This window comes from Corvus hawaiiensis, chromosome 3 (genome assembly GCF_020740725.1).
Source record: "Corvus hawaiiensis isolate bCorHaw1 chromosome 3, bCorHaw1.pri.cur, whole genome shotgun sequence".
In the NCBI taxonomy this organism is placed as follows: domain Eukaryota; kingdom Metazoa; phylum Chordata; class Aves; order Passeriformes; family Corvidae; genus Corvus; species Corvus hawaiiensis.
The window spans coordinates 41,653,849-41,669,928 of record NC_063215.1 but is presented as its reverse complement, the minus strand read 5'-3'; the positions used below and the strand labels follow the sequence as shown (position 1 = coordinate 41,669,928).

Genomic DNA, 16,080 nt, shown 5'->3' with positions numbered 1-16,080 from the left:
GATGTTACAAGTAGTGCCTCATTACAGAAGTGTATTAGAGCTACCAGTAAACTGAGCCAGCACCTTTAATAACCAGTATGGGTGGCACATGGACTATTCATGTGCAAGCAGTCATGTGCATTACCAACAACACACAGACCTTTATTTTAACATGTTTACATTACTTTAAAATATGGCATAGCTAAAAGGTAATTTTTGATTTACAGATTGCGTAGGAAGACTTATAAGTGTATCTGTAACATCGATAGCCAGCAATCTGGGATTAAGGGTTCCTCTCTGGGTAACATGTAACACATACAAAGGGGTTTGTACTGGTGTGGAATATCTGGGAACAGCACATTTCAGTCTGTGAGTACTCAACACAACAGTGATGATTAACAGTATTTGGTGTCTCACTTGCTTTTGAAGCTGAAGGACTGGAGGTTGGAGGAACGAGCCCAAAACAACATGGTCTGGTGCACTTGTCTTTCACAGATTCCTGGGAGCTGAAGGACCAAATACACCAGTTTGTATTGGTCCTAAAGCACCAATGCCTCTAATGGACCAATTTACCAATTAACTCACCTTTTGGAACAGTATATCTCAAAATTAAGAATATGCTAGAAGGACATCAGTAAATATTACCCTTAAAAAACAATCAAAAATATTAATTAAACTTTTGGTGTCATGTAGCACCAAGCTGTATAACAGTAAGAAATACCCTTAGGGAAAAAAATTGAATTATTTTGGACTTAATTTTTTTTTTGTACCCACGTAAATTGAAACTTGGTAGGAGTACTAATCTTCAAATTAGCAAAAATAATGTTTATTCTCTTAAGTATTTGATATCCTCCAGCAGCCCCCTACATACAAAATTTCTGATTAAGTTTTCTATAATTTGGAAAATTATGTTTGTTTGGATATTATTAGTGAAATACTAATTGCCAAGTGAGACTATTGATTATGCAAGTATGAAAATTACATTATTACTATATAATAGTAATATTATATACATATATACAGCTATAACTGTAGCTCGAGCATTGTTTAGTAGACAGAGGGATTGTTCACCAAAATCTCTCAAAAATCTCAAGTAATCAGAAAGCTGAAACATAAAGACTCTATATTTGAAACACAGGTAGATAAACCCTGGCAACTTTTCTTGTGCATAGAGGAACTTCTGTAACAGCTCTAGATTTCAGCCAGAAGTGAGCCACTGCAAGAAGGATAACAGGGGTTTGTCAATGACTTTCAGTAGGGAGTTTCTGCAGGAAAAATGGAAAGGATTCAAAAGAAATGGAAAACCAGCAGAAATACTGGGAATGGGAAAATGAGAAGGAACATGAGTTCAGGGGAAAGCCAAGAAAAAGGGAATAAAAAAGGCTAGATATATGAGGAGCATGGATAAAGAAAGAAAACTGCAAGAAATAAAAATGGGGAACCTTAAACAGAGAGGAACAAGGGAAATACCAGTTTCACTAAATGTTTCCTGGTACAGCAGCAAAGAAACAAATCACTCTCTCTATGGGTTCTGGTGCCTGCCACAAAAAGTCCAGGAGGAGTTTTTGAGTCTGATTATTCTTAACAGATTTCCAAATTACATTTTTAGCTTTGTAAGCTTTATTTATAAATATATTTAGGATGAATGGTTCACTGGAAACATTGGAGAGCACAATGTCCTAAATAACTGCAGCTTTTCTAGACTCGGTCTCCACATAGGTAAGATAGGTTTTAACTGATGATATTGGCTTCTGAATGCTATGAAATCACCCTGTCCCTCTGCTGGAAGCTACACCTCCAAAAGCACAGGTGTCTGAAGGGAGCTCATCTTCTGGTCTCTCCCTCTGTAAACCTGCTGTGCCTTCTGAGGCCGTATAAACTCTTCACCACATAGACATAAGCATGTGCTGTATGGAAAAGAGGTGCAGCAGAAAAGGCTCACAAGCCCCACCACAATACCATCAGGAGCAGAGAGTTGTAAACCAGAACCCAAACCCACAGCAGCTGTATTCATCTCCTGAGGTGCCTCAGAGCTCTTAACAAGGACAACAAAAAATGCGGACCTATTCTTTCAGTGACACACAAAGATTACATTTTGTTTCTCTCAAATGACTGGAAGTGCCGATGTTGTGATGGGCCATGTCTCTTTTTCTGTTTCAACATCTATTTTGGAAATCTCCAGATTTTCCAGAGGTTATAGGCTACCTCCTTACTAACACAATTGTGAAACACTTAAAAAATTCTCTGCTCTGATCTGCCAGTTTTTCATCCTGCCTGCACACCAATTTCTGCCCTACTGCTGAAGTATCTGCAATGGCTGGTGGGTTCCCCAATCCCTTTCTCTTTTCGTATGTTAGCATAACTCTACTCCATCTAGATCAGAATGCTTTTTAAATTAATTTTCTCCCCTTTCTTTTGGAGAGCTCCCATTCTAGCTCCCATAGCAGGTCCAGAAGGAGCAGGTAAAGGTTTCCAGGTGGGAAGTAAGCAGGGTGATTTTTGTGTGCAACCCATAGCAATGCAGGGTGCAGTCAGGGATCCCCAGCAGGTTGGTGTGCTTCCTCCCCCAGAAAACTTCTTTTTTGCCCTTGTTTTTTCTGCAATAATGAGTCACTGGGAACAAAGACCATCCAGTGCATGTGTTTGGGGAAAAGAAAAAACCAAACAAATGAAAAATCTCTACTGCTAACAAGAAATAGTGATGACACTTTTCTTTAGAAAGCTATGTGACTTATAAACAATATGCGACTGCCACGTGCTAAAAAGGAACGAGGTCTCTAGTGAGAAAGAAACTGTTATTCTTAAAAGACAAAGTCAGGAGATACAAAAGGGCATACATCATTTCCCTCTGAAATTGTATGATAAAATGACAGCAAAAATCAGCTTAGAAGCAACATGTGAACTAGCCTTCTGTGCCTCCTGCTCTCTTCCTTCCAAGACTAAATGGATCTGTGTCTCTCTTTTGTCACATTGTTGTAACTTTCATTCAGTCTCCCCACTTCACCTTGACCGCATCTGAACAGTGACAATATGTTTCTTGTTCTTCACACTTTTCCCAGCAAGGATCACTGACAGCCTCTTACTTTGTATTTTCTCGGCTTTTCAGGCAGGGATTTTTTTTCTTCTTTTTCCCCAGCCATCATCATTGCTACTTGGAGAGAATTTGGTTCAATTTCCATTTTAAACATGAAATGTTTGAATTAGCTCATAATGTCTCCCAGCTTGCAGAGGAAGGAGCTGGTCTTTAAAAAAGAAAAAAAAAAAAGGTTTCATTTTTTGCAAAATAAAAAATGAAAATCTGCAGAATAATCTTAAATCTCATTTTATATTGCACATAGAACTTCAAAATAATGAGAGCTCTTCAATTTGGAAATGATTGGGGTTCTAGACATATGAATCAGAGAGAGCTGTAAAATTATTAGAACACAGCAACATCTTTCGTAAGCACTTCAATTCAGAGGTGATCAAAGATTCTGGACTTGCAGAGCAATTTCCTTGGCATTTGCAGGAAAGCCTCACTCTTTCAAACTGAAGCACACTTAACACTATGAAGAACTTCAATAATTTTAAATTGACATGTACTATACATGCCTAGAAATCCAATTTAGGTTTTAAATAAAAACACTGTAACTTCAGAAGTATGCAGAGCCCACCCACAACAGAACAGCATTCTAGCCTTTCCAATTCAGCCTAGCTGTTATTTCTCCCATGCTAGGTTTTCTGGCATGAGGAGCTGCTGAAACATTAAAGGTGAGTGGGATTTTTTTTTTTCTTTTTATCCTTACCTTCTGGTTATCTACTAGTATTTTCCTAAACTCAGTAAGTGTCTGGACCACCTTAGTTTGCAAGCTGATTTGCACAGCGTGAATGGTAGTTTTAAATACTTTTTAAATATTTTAAATTAAAAACAGAAGACAGTGTTTAAGCCAAATCAAAGATGTAATATGTTCCCAACCAAAACTTAAATTATGATGAGTTTAAGTTTGCAAATTTTACATATATATATATATATATATATATAATAATAATAAATTTAGCTGAGCTGAGGCTTGCAAATAGTTTAGGTTTGCAAATAGCTGCTCTTAAGGGAAACAGAGTACACTGAGTTCTGAAACAATACTGATAGAACAGGAGAATAAAATTAAGTCTAAATTTTAAAAATACATCTCAACTACACAGGAAAAAAAATTCATGGAAAGTCCCCTGAGCAAGACAGGTCTGTGTCAGCAGATCCTTTGCTTCCATGCAAGTTGTCCTGCTATGTAAAACAGACTCCTGTCACCAGCCAACCTGTGATGCCTCTCAGTTTTGCATAGAATGCAACCACCTTTCCAATCACACTGGCCAAACCAGAAACCCTTCCTGTAGCCCAAAAGGTGAAACTCAAGGGTTTTGCCTTATTGACACAGAGGCAGGATGGTGTGAGACATATATGAGGCAGCCAGTGATATTTCAGATAGGATGAGGTTTCAAGATTCAGTTCTGCAAGTATTCTATTCAGTTCTAACCAGGTGCTAGAAAGACATTAACACAAGTTTGAATAGGCCTTGATAATGCTGGGGACAACTGGTGCACCAGAAACAAGTAGGTGGAGGGAATCGATCAGATTAGGTAACCCCAAATGTCTCCCTCAGGCTTTAAAACCATACAGAAGTTGTTTTGTTTCATGCAGGTGATGCAGTGGTGGATGGAAAAGCCCCAGACAGCATAATCAACTTTTGTCACAAATGGATAAGACTTTCTGCCATTATTTTAGATTTTACCACCTGTAAGTAGCTTCTCCAATGTAAAGCATGCTAAAGCACTTTTATTTGGGAAAGAACTTCTGGAAGTCATCTGGTTCAACCCCTAATTCAGCAGAGAACCAGCACAGATCAGGTTGCTCAGGATTTTGTACAGTCAAGATTTGAATATCTCCAAGGATGTAGTTTTATAAATCACTAATACTTCTTCATGTTTTCATCTTTGAAACTACAGTATCCTAAAATTAGGAAATTTTAAATTTTCTGCCTGAGACATTGATAGTCAGGCCTGTTTCTAAAGACAGAACAATTCTATGAAATATTAATGTGGTATAAACCAATGCAGGTGCCCTTGAATGTTTTTAGTTCTACTGGAGTTCATGTGATCCTTGATAAGAATTCTGTTCTGTTCACCATGGGTTATAGCTTAGCCTCAAGACTTAGTGGATGTGTGACTTAGTGTGAATTTAGTGGAGACTATGATGTCTATAAACCCTTACAAAATCTCACACAAAACAAAAGGTATTAGTAGGTTTCTATCTTGAACTATGCCAGGCTCAGTGTCAGACAGCAAAAGTGCTTACAAATATCCATCACAATGTTCTCAGGCTTATAAAATTAATTTAGCCCCTTGTGGTGCAGACTGACAGGAGCTAGTAGTGAATGCGTTCTAAAGAATGCACCCTCTTTTCTCAAAAATAGAAAAGAACACTAACCCTCTCCAGAAGCCTTTAAATAATGAAACCTGAAGTATCTGTAACTGGACAAATGTGTGACAAAGGTTGAGGACCGAACCAGAACCGTCAGACACAAAGTTGTATGCTTTACATGCATCTTAATTATTTTCTACTAGATTTGACTTCCCTTTTCTACATTTGCTCTGGGTGAAGTTTGAAAGCAAACTTGTTCTGGAAATGGTAGGAGAACTGTAGTCATGGCTTCAAATGGGAAACTATCTACATGTTCACTATTAAATGTAGATGCAGTCAGAAAAAGATGAGACAATAAGCAAATATTTTCCAATGCATAAATTCTTCATAATTTTAACTGCAGTCTTAAAGTACATTTAAACATATTTATGTATATCATTTATTTCAGGAAAAAAACTTTTTTAGCTTACATTAGCATTTAATTTTGATGCTTATCTATTGAAATAAACTATATGGGAGAAAAATGTGGTCCTACCTTCCATGAAGCTGTCATTTGTCACTGTTCTGTAAGATAAGGCTGTTCAAATAAAAGAGAAAAGTAGTTAATGTTAATACAACTATTTTCTGTAGTGTGGTGAGATGACTCCTATAATCTTTGAGCCAAAATCTCAAAATGTTCATGACAGGACAAAAATCTAGAACTCTTAATCTGTAGATAATATTTCAGCTTCTCTCAGTATTGTTGTGCTTTGAGCAGTTTAATCTAGCAATTAAGAATTCCCTTTATGCGCACAGAAACTATCTGAAATTAGCAGCCTTCAGCCTTTCCAGAAGCCTCGGGCCAGGAGGGAAAAAGGTAAATAATGTCAGAAAAAGTGTCTTAGCTCAATAAGCTCTACTAATAACTTCATAAATTTCCCTTTAGGATTCACCTCAACCTCTTAATATGTTTTAAAAACCAACCTGCCTAATGTCCTAAAGTTTAAAAGCATGGTAACATATGTTTTTAAATACCATTTTTGAATACTAATTTGAGAAGATTTTGAACTAAGAAGAATGGTTTTCCAAGTCAAAACCAGTAGCTCTCATTTGGTTTTGCTGTAGTTTTTTCCAAAAAAAAGCACTCATTTTTTGTTGTGTCCATGCTTGAGACAGAGAAAAAAAAATGAAAAATGTCTTAAAAGATTGAAAAAAACTAAAATAAGGCTGCAGATTTTCACAATGAATTCATTAGATGAGTTGTCCCTCCCATAAACAAATAGCCCTTAAGACATGAGCAATGAAAATTGTTTTCTATTCTAAGCCGAGAAAGTGTTCCCCTCTTTACCACATCCACCTATAAGACAACCACCCAATTTTGAGAAATAAAGAGATTGTGGTTTGGTAGGACCATCTCGAAAGAACAATTCAGAATGGGAGATGAACTGAAAAGGGTTTTCCACATATCCCCTCGGTGCAGAGGCTGTTGAATGCTTCCTCCACTCTCATCTACCAGAGCTACATCAGAAAACTGCTGCCAGTGGGAGTATCCCCCACTGCATAAAGGCATCAGCATAAACCAAGGCTTAGTGTGCTGAGTCTTTGTGCTTTTTTAAGGACTAAATTCCTCTTGAGTGTAGAACAATTAGAATAATTCTCCATTCATGACAGACTAAGAGAAATTACTTTAGATTTAAAAGAATCCAGTTTTGTTGAATCTGGTCTTGGTATATGTTTGCACAACTTAGTCCAAGTTGAAGGATCTTAAACTAGAAAAAAAATGTATATTTCTCCTTGCTAGTAGATGATTCACTCAAAAAAGTTACTAAATTGGATGATACACTGGATACTAAATGTTGTGATGGGCATTGTAAAGTCACTCAAGTTTTCAGCACATGATCTTAAGGCACTCTGGGATCTTGAAGGGTGTATGTAGTGTTGCCATTTGACTTAATTTTTTCCTCCACCAGACCCTCCACCTTGTGCAAATGTAGAAAGAAACATTCCAGGGATGGGAAAAAAGTACAGAAGACCTTGAGTGCAGAAATGCCTGATGCTGCTCTCTGGACTGATGGGCAATGTGAGGTCAGCACTAACCAGTACAGCAGCTCGTTAACTTGCATGGTGGTGGGGAGCGTGGGCAGCCGGGAGCCCTCTCTGCTACACCAACAGCTCCTGCGACCACACGGGCACACTCAAATTGTGGGAACTAATCCAAGGCAAGCAGCACTCCTTTCTGGCTGGTTTTGCAGGTCATCATAGACCCATGAACAAACCCAAGAAGAACCCCGAGTTTGTGACTTTTCTGCTGCAACCAGCAGACCCCCACAGCAAGAGAGATAAGGAGTGAGAAATGCTGGAGGGAGTTGCTCCAGAGACATGAGCTGAGGGCATTCGAAGTTCTTCCAATCATTCTTGTAAGAGAGGCAGCAGAACAATTTTGAGCAAGTTTCACCAAGTCAGTAACACATTTCAAAAAACATTTAATTTTCTCTCTGATGAAATGAGCAATAAAACTTTAAGGTCCACATTAAACGTGGGTTTTTGTCTGGCAGATTTTTTTTTTCATTCGGATCACTACAAGACACATGTAAAAACATGGAGGAGATGAGAAAACATGGAGGAGATGAGAACTTGGAAAGTGCATTTTCCAAGGGTCCCACTCCCTCTGCTATTGTGTTTCACTGCCCTTCTCTAATCACAGAATCATATAATCATAGAACCACGGAGTGGTTTGGTTTGGTTTGGTTTGGTTCGGTTTGATTTGGAAGAGACCTTAAAGATCACCAACTTCTAAGCCCCCTGCCACGGGCAGAGACATCTTCTACTCAGACCAGGTTGCCCAGAGCTCCATCCAACCGGGACTGGAACACTTCCAGGCATAGGACATCCACAACTTCTCTGGCCAACGTGTTCGAATGTCTCCTCACCCTCACAGTAAATAATTTCTCCCTAATATTTAATCCAAATCCCTCTTTTTTCAGTTTAAAGCCATTACCCCTTGCCCTTACCACGTGCCCTCTCCAGCTCCCTTTTAGTTCCCCCCTTGTGTCCCCCCTTTAGGCACTGGAAGGTGCCATAAGGTCTCTCAGAGCCGAAGTCCCGGAGGCAGAGATGCGGCCCCCATTCCGGCAGCACGCACCGAGGTATCGCTGGGGCTGTTCGCCACCCTGCGCTGCCGGGACAGGAGGCGCCCGGGGGAAGGCGGGCGGTCCCCGGCCGCTCCCCAGCGCCCCCGGGAGCGCAGCCAGAGGGAGTCGCCGGGCGGGCGGCCCCTTTCCTCCCTCCCTCCCTCCCTCCCTCCCTCTGCCGCTGCCCCCCGTGTCCCTCTGCCCCCGCTCCCACGGGAAGCGGCGGCGCTGACAGCGTGCCCGTGTCACTCCGGTCCGGCTGTCACTCTGCCTCGGGCCGCTATTGAGGGCGGCGAGCGGGGCAGCCCCGCCCGGCGCGGCCGCCGATCGCTATCGCGGGGCTGCGGCTGCCCCTGCCATGAACCTGCCTGCGGGATGGGGGCTGGGAGCGGGAGGGGGCCGGCAGCGGAGAGCCGCTGATACAGTTTGGTTTCTTTTCTTATTTCCCTCTCCTTTCTCCGGCGCTCAGTCTTTTGTGTCAGCTTTCAGAAATGCTCTGTTTGACTGGCAGCCTGTCACAGATCAGTTACCACCTAAAGCCGCTTGGCAGGGAGAGGTGACGGCCCAGGAAGGGATCTAAGTGGGTTTATCAGTGCTTCTTTACGCCTCGTGAGCTCCTTGACACAAAAGGAAAGGGTATTAAAGATCTAAAGCGAGCCCAAAAGCGTGAAAGCTCCTTATAGGCTGCGAGATGTGGATGTGACTAAATTTTTAAATATTTTGAGTTGATGCTATTCATTTTGCCAATAGAGTAGAAAGAATTTTTGTTACAGAAATGAGTGTATGTTCCACTTGAGTGAGATTTGGAAAAGGGAGGAAGTCCCTAAATATGTGCTTGGAATATTACAACTACCCTCTATTTACAATCATGCATCTGTTTTAAATATATATATATATATACACACGTATATATAAAATCTGGCTTCTTTTTGTTTTTTTAATAAAAAAGAAACCAACCCCCAGTCATTTAGCACATAGACCGTTCAATTCCTGCTACTACTGCTGAATTCATTTAGGGGGGTTGTGTTTGTTTGTTTGTTAAACTTTAAACATTGTAACATAGTAAGAAGGGTTGGTAATTTTGAAATCCTATAAATGGGAAGCATGGAAAAGGTCCAGAATTCATTAGGTATATGCCATATCTCCTTTCAGGCTCTTTTATGCATGGATTATTTTTAAAGTGGTGTATTTTTAGCATGCCGATGGCTTCTCACAGCACATTACTACAACCATAATGGTTACACTATAGGCAGCAGAGCACAAAGCCTTTTCTTTTGTTCCTAATTTAGCAGATCTCAAACTCTTTTATTGTCTGATTTAAATCAAAACACAAACATTTCTATGGGAGATAACATCAGTAAGGTGTGTGATTTGGTGGTGACAAAATATAGGAAAAGCCAGCCTACATCCTGGTGGTCAAAATAAACAGATGTTTTCCATCATTTGTGTTAGGGAAATTATACGTATTCTAAACCTCACATAATCAGAGGGTTATATTCCAGCCTTGGTGAATGTTAATGAGAGTTATTCAGGGATCGGGAATAGTCATGTTCAAGATTACCTTTTTTTCATTTACTCTAAAAAATGGGGAATGCTTATTTATTAATTTTATTTTTCATCTTTTTACACAGTTCACTTTGAAAGTAAGTTTTTAAAGTGTTTGGGATCATAACAACATGGGGAGGGGAGGTTCAAATACAAAAGAGTAAGTCTCAATCCATCTCTGATTCTGTATAGTCACCCAACTTGTTTTTCACATCATTATAGCCCCTCCTAGCCTTCACATCTGCTGTCTACCATTTTCATTGCTTATAAGCAGCAGGTGAAGGGCCCAAACGAAAGATTTAACGAGACTTCAGTGGAGCTGCTGCCCTGAAATTTCACTCCCCTACACAATGCTCTTCCCCTCTTTTTGTCTGAAATAAAAAGTGTTTTTCTCAGACCATTGTCTTGACTGTTGGCTAATATTGTCATCCTCTATAAAGTTCTGTATATGGCTACTGAGCTGAAAGTGAGTACTGTTAAAATATTTTCATGCTATTTCCTCAAATTTGTAAGGCAGGCAACTTAAATCATCCTCCCACCCCATTGTGATTAGAAACCTGCAGAAACTCGAGGAACCCTGTTTACTGGTGCAAATATTAAGCCAGCAAATTAAGTGCAATATGTGCACTTATTGTTCTTATGCTTTCCTTTTCAGGGTGCACAAAAAATATTAGGTGTCTACTAGACCAGTGAAAATGGAACATTTGATTTTTGAGCAGTTCTGATTAAATCCTGCCGCAAATAAAGTTTGAAAAGAAATACATCAGAAAAACCAAAAATGCAGGGAAACAAAATACATTTAGTTGTTCTATCCACAACTAAGATTTAAATTTGTCTTCTTTTATTTTTTTGTCCTCTGTAAAAATGATCAGACTTTCACTTCATTTCCAAATACATTTGCAAGCACAGCACCACATCTCATCTCCACCAGATCACCCAGCAAGGACCATAACTTCTCAAGCTGCATCTACAATGAACTTGGTAATTCCTTTGCAGGGTTAACCAGAAAGACTACTAACAAGATAAACCTGTTACCTGTGAGGTGGATTGAGGTAAACAGAAAATCCAAACTAATCACAAAATTAACTGTGGTAGAATGTCATCAAAATGAAGCTTTTAACAGGCCTAAACCGAGATTTGAAGTTAAGAACTTGCAAATCTAAAGCCGAAACTTTAGATGGCATCTGATTTTATCCCACGTAATATATATTATGGGACAATGAGCTCTACCTTAAATAAGCTAAAATTAGGTTAAATTTATCACTGCAAAGAACGAGACAAGGTGAAAGACTTGTCAGAAGTGCACACAGCAGTTGCAGGCACTCAGCAAGGCAGCTGGGATTCTTTGGGAGAAGTGGGGATGTAGTCCCCTGCAAACACATGAAGGTCATTTGAAGTGCCTTTAGATGAAGTTCATAAGTACTGGTCATAATATTTTCTTCATAATATTAAAAAAAATAAATGTTGACATTAATTCTTTAAGTACATAGCCTTTCTCAGATTATCCAGGAACATCTAAAGCAGAGATCTGCCCCAGCTGTAGGGCTGATTTGTTCTCTACTTCCTGAAAACCTGGCACATTTTGGGGAGAGAGAGGCTGGAATTCTTGGATTTATTTGTATTTATCAGCAAATTGAGGCATTGGCTGTGCTAAACTAGAGTCTGATGGTGGTAGGGGTCTTCTGTGGTAGGACTGACAAGTTGCTGGTGCTTAGGGAACAAGGCAATGGAACTAAGCACCGTACCCGTTGTTTACAAATGTTACATGGAAGGATCTTTTAAACCAGTGCATCTGAAAAGCTACTTTTTACACTCACTTTAGTGTTCTTTGACACTGTCAGAGTGGTGTCCATACAGAATGCACTTCAGTATGGGTAAAGATGTGGATGTGGTGCTAAACAAGGGAAAATAGAAGAAAATGTTGTCTGTCTTTCATTATTTTACTTCCTATGGCCCTTGGCCTTATCTATCAGGGTTCTTGTAACATTTTTTCCATCTTAACATATGAGGTTTTGCCTATAAAGACAAAACACCTGCATGCACCTGTAAAACTCCCACAGAGGTTTGTCTCCTTTGCCAGTCGCTCTTTCTCAACCTTCCATGAGTAAACTGCAGTGGAAAGCAGTCCTGCTTAGCCAGTGCTCAATTCCACAGCTGGGCTGCAGGAGGAGGCCACAGTTCCTTGCTTTCCATCAGAGAGGGAAAGAGATCTCAGCTTGCCAGTACCTGAGATACATTCAGGCAAAACTGACTAAAAGCGCACTGTGGAGCCTAGTCAATACCAAAGATGAAGAGGAGTCCACAGAGAAGAGAGGGAGGGAATGAGATGGAAATGAGAAACTAGGCAGGAAAAGTGCTGATTTTAAACTCCCTTCCTCATAAGGAAGCCTTGAGCCACAACATCTAGCCTTTTGGCTGCTTTGCATTTGCTACTTTTTCTGAAGGCTGCATTTTAAGTTGAGCTTTTTAGTCAAATGCTTGCTAAAGCTGCAAGTGGCAAGAGAGAGCTGAAAGTCACAGCCTGCTCTTCACTGGCCACAAGCCGTCGCAGGTGGCATGTGGTCAGTGACAGGAGCTCACTGCAGGGACTTGTGGCCACAGCATCCAGCTCCTCAAGGAGGGGAGCAATGGTACCAGCACACCAGCTCTCAGTCACTCCAGCTATGAAAGAGACAGGGCAAAGAAAAGATAAATGACATTATTTCCATCTGTTGCAATACAGAAACTCACACCACGGTAAATTAAGCAATCCACTCGATGTAACCGGGCATGCTGATAGAAACCTAACCAACCATTCTTACTCCGAACCTTCACCTGGTGAAGCCAATATCAGTTTTGGGGCTTTAAGTTTCAGACAAAGTGAAACAGAGTATTGTGCAAAAATAGGTAGACCTTTCTGTTGTCAAAAATGGGATTTTCACAGACACAGGGCATATTTAAAAACTGTGGTTCAGCAACAGTGACAACTATTAGTGTTCAAACTTGAAAAAATCAGAACCCTTCTAATCCAAAAGTGCTGCCTCTTTACCTTGGCATATTTGAACATTAAATTTAAAGGTACAAAATATGTAACAGGTATAAAGGATAAGTATAAACACAGTAATATCATGCTTGCCAGTAGTTTTTTAGACATGATTAAAACAGCTGGTATCTACCACACAAAGGCAGTTGTATAACAGAGGCAGAAAACCTTAATCTTGTCTGCGAGGCCTTTAAAGTTTCCACTAGGATGAAGGGTGCTATAAAAATATTTTTAAGCCTGTAACTAGCAAAAATGACTTCATTATGATCTCATGTGCTGCCAGAGCACCAATTAAATTGACTTGATAATGTTATGATTAGGCAGTACTTTTCATCAGTTACAAAGCTCTTGATTGAAGAAGAGATTTGCAACATTGAAAGAAATGACCTTGTGATGTGGATTTTTATCAATGACTTTTTACCTCGCTGGTTTCCAATTACATGACAAATAAATAATAGTACTTGCAGCTTCTATTATACTTCTGAGGATCCCAAAGTACTCTGCTGATTAATTAGCTTCACAAGAGCTGTGAGAGTTAGATACATGTTATCCCATTCTTATTAACAATTCAGAATTCAAATGTGATATCTTAGCCCCATTCAAATAAATGGTAAAAATCCTCTTGACTTTAGGAGGGGTAGGATTTCACTCAGACAATTTAAGCAGTTTGACCAGAAAATATGCTGTGCAACAGAGCTGGGACATTTCTCCTTTCTCACTATAAACTAATGTACCCAAGGTTTGAATTACACTCCCTGCACTTCCATTGTCGAAAAGCCACCTTTAAAAGTCATAACATACCTCTATGAACTTAATTTAAAAAATAATTAAAGCAGATTTGGTTTTTTGGTGGAGAAAAAGAGGGCAGATGTTCCACAAAGAATTTTTTCAAGTCCTTTTCAGTTTATAATGTAGAAATTTGACAGCACTTGCTTTTCAGTATTTATATGAACATATACATTGAAAAAATGTGTATTTGTATTAAATATGTTCTAATATTTGTCTCAGCAGGAATTCATAGAAGAAAATCAATGCACAGTACAGTAGTCTACTTGGAGTTTCTTAGCTCGTGCTAAGGCAAGTTCAAAATTAAGCAATTACATCATAATAAAGAATAATTTGGAAAAAAAGCATTTGTATTCCTTGATGCTCTAAAATGTGTACTTCATGGTTACAGCTCTTTCTCAGAGCTAATTGCTGTTTAGGATACAGTGCAGTGGGTGTTCTAGTGCAGTTGCTGCAGGCTCCTTTGAAGAGTTATAGAAAAGAAGGAGAGATGGACAATTTGTTTTTAATTTTTCAATTATGGAAGAGAGTTGAGACAAAAACAATCTTTCTGCACTCAGTTCAAAAAATGTGGCACCTAAAGCAGCGACAGCTGCACTGTATTGCTTGATGTCCACCAGGCAGGCTGGCTCCCTATCAGAGGAGAAATGGAATCTGAGCTACCTGCTTATATTTGGAAAGAATACGTAACCAGCTAATCCTTTGCCAAAAGAAAAAACATTAAAAAGTTCTTCCTTTTCAGGGATTATAGACAAACTCAATGCCTATGTCCCAGTCTGAGCTAAAGTAATTGTGATAGCAACCCTAGATCATTGCTTCTTTCTTCTTCAAAAGATATTCCAAGGATCTTGGAGTGAATGTGAAAGACTCATCATTGATTATTAAATGTGGACAGAGTGGTGAAATGTAATTCCTGAACTGGTTTTCATCTTGTAGAGTTGGTGGAAGCAGAGTAGACCCTGGAAAGGGAAAATGAACTAGTGCAAGAGATGCATCTGTGTGGAGAATGGGAAGGTGACACTTTCAGACCGTTGTAGAGACTTACAGGACATGAACCACTTTTGGCCAAAAAAAAAAAAAAAAAAAAGAGAACTGAGGGGTGACCCTCAGTACTAACTGCACAGTAACCAGTGTCAGAAAAACCAAAGCTGAGGATTGCTAATACTACTGCAATTAAATGCAATTAGATGGTGTGAATCAGAGCTGATTAGTCTGCAGGGTACAATAAGCATTATGTGGGCAGACTAGCCCAACTTGGCCCTGCACGGGGATTACAAGGTTTCTAATGCTATGACAATTTCACAATTAATCCATTCTTTTAAAACATCTTTACTCTTGCAATGTCTTTTTATTATAATAAATTTACATTATAAGTTTTGAATTTTTTATATAATATGAATATATTATAATAAGTTATGTTATAAAGGTACCTCTATTATACAACCTTGTAATTTCATTTGGCCAGGATGCATTAAGTGCAGTAGTAAGGAGAGGGAAAGAACTTTACAATCAACATTTAATCTGGCTGTCAGCTCAATAACAGAAAAAAAATGAAGTAGGTTTTCACAGTATCCACAAAGGCTCTAGGCAATGCGAACCTTGGGCCTTAAATTAATGCTTAGAGACAAAGCAAAGCATAAGCCATTTTACAGTTGTACACAAGTGGCTTTATTGGTTTTGACCCATAAATGCCAAATTTCACATAAACTGTGGTGTAACAGAAAAACTTCTTTCAAGTCACCTTTTGCAGCCAGCTCAGAAGTCATGTACTGTTCTCCACATGATTTCAAATCCTGGAATAATAGAGTGGTTTGGATAGGATAGGACCTTAAAGATCATTTACTCCAAAACTCCCTGCATGGGCAGGGATGCCACCTACTAGATCAGGTTGCTTGAAGCCCTGTCTAACATGGCCTTTAACACTTTCAGGGATAGAGCATCCACAACTTCTCTGTGTAATCTCTTTCAGTGCCTCACAACCCTCAGAGTAAAGAATTTCTTCTTAACATCTAACCTAAATCTCTCTTTCCATTTAGAACTGTTCCCCCTTGTCCTATCACTATCCACCCATGCAAAAAGTCCCTCTCTCTCTTTTTTGTAAGCCCCCTTTAAGTACTAAAAGGCTGCAATGAGGTCTCCCCAGAAGAGAGAGAATATTCTCTCCTTGATGCTGAACAATCCCAGCTCTCTCAGCCTGTCCCCATGGGAAAGGTGCTCCTGACCTCCGATCATCTTTGTGGCCTCCT

General features: G+C 39.5%; 1 long non-coding RNA gene across 9 annotated transcripts in view; it reads right to left on the bottom strand.

The window, feature by feature from the left end:
* The window catches only part of LOC125323585, a 208,502-nt gene that overhangs the window by 43,027 nt on the left and 149,395 nt on the right, over window positions 1–16,080 (bottom strand). For all 9 annotated transcript variants that reach the window (XR_007202574.1, XR_007202569.1, XR_007202575.1 and 6 more), the window contains one exon: window positions 5,907–5,948. This is a non-coding gene — a long non-coding RNA (uncharacterized LOC125323585). The remainder of the gene's footprint in view (window positions 1–5,906; window positions 5,949–16,080) is intronic.